This window comes from Tiliqua scincoides, chromosome 1 (genome assembly GCF_035046505.1).
Source record: "Tiliqua scincoides isolate rTilSci1 chromosome 1, rTilSci1.hap2, whole genome shotgun sequence".
NCBI classification, from domain to species: domain Eukaryota; kingdom Metazoa; phylum Chordata; class Lepidosauria; order Squamata; family Scincidae; genus Tiliqua; species Tiliqua scincoides.
Window position 1 is genome coordinate 150,696,978 of NC_089821.1, and position 1,251 is coordinate 150,698,228.

Here is a 1,251-nt window from a genome sequence, read left to right on the forward strand (position 1 = left end):
GTGCCAGGGGATAGGATTGGGCTGTTAAGATTACTCGTCAGTCAGTACAGATGGCCGAAGGTTTATTAATCCTTCACATATTCTGGGATTTAGCCCTGCATCTGGCTTTATTTAGAATTCTAACCAACCACTTAGTTCAACTAACAGTTGAACTAACTTGACAATCCTAACTCCCCAGCAGACTGGCCTTCAATCGGCACACATGTTTCTTTATCTAACGGGCATAAATAATCTTGCCCCATCCTTCACTTTGCAGAGGGCCCTTTCCCATCACTGTACTGTTCCAGTAATAATTCACAGGAGCAAGTTACAGGCCAGTGACACCTTCCTTATGCAGTACTGGACATATTAATCAGTCCTAGGCAGGGTTATCAGCTGAGGGGGAAAAACTGCTTGGCCACAGCAAAAGGATCCTGGGCCCAATCTGCCCTCCTCCCCACCTCATCACGTCCCTGTTCTGTCCATCCCTGCCCCATTACACCCTCTCTGCTACCTTCCCAACCCGTGCATGGGCTTACCTGCTCTGGCGGGTGTCCACTGTCAGCCATTGCATGGACCCAAATTCAGTTGGGACCCCAATTTTTGAATCTTTTCTTTGGTTGGCAACCTTCAGTCTCGGAAGACTATGGTATAAGCCTACAGCACCCGGTATTCCCAGGCGGTCTCCCATCCAAGTACTAACCAGGCCTGACCTTGCTTAGCTTCCAAGATCAGATGAGATTGGGCATGTGCAGGGTAACAGTTGCATTAAAATAAATAGTTTGTTGCACCTTTTACTCTCACCCCCATTTTCCTATCAAAATATACAGCTGTGGCATTGGCCGCTACAGAAGATCCCTGCACATGTTTTCCCTGGTGTGGATATGTGACACGATTTTACACACACACACACACACACACACACACACAGAGGTCCATTAGAAAGCTATCCAAAGGAGGGTGCTAGCTTAATAGGGACTGCCTAAAACGTCACACAGTACAACACAGTTTGAGTACATTATTCTAACATTGCAAAAGTTACAAAATTTAATTCCTGAACTGGAGAAAATGGGACCCAAAAGCATCTAAGGGGGTTTTAGCACCTTAAAGACAAACAAATTTATTGTAGCATTAATATGTTAGGGCTCCATAAGACTCGTTCTTCTTTTTGCTGAAGCAGACTAACACGATGCCTCTAAAATTGGAACCAGAATCTCCCAAATGCCTACTCTGCTTGGAATACAAAACTTTCTTTCCCTCCAGCGCAGTTAG

The 1,251-nt window shown here is 45.4% G+C and overlaps 1 pseudogene; it reads right to left on the reverse strand.

The window, feature by feature from the left end:
- Positions 1-633: 633 nt before the first annotated feature.
- On the reverse strand, positions 634-750 carry LOC136637350 (5S ribosomal RNA; annotated as a pseudogene).
- Positions 751-1,251: the final 501 nt, after the last annotated feature.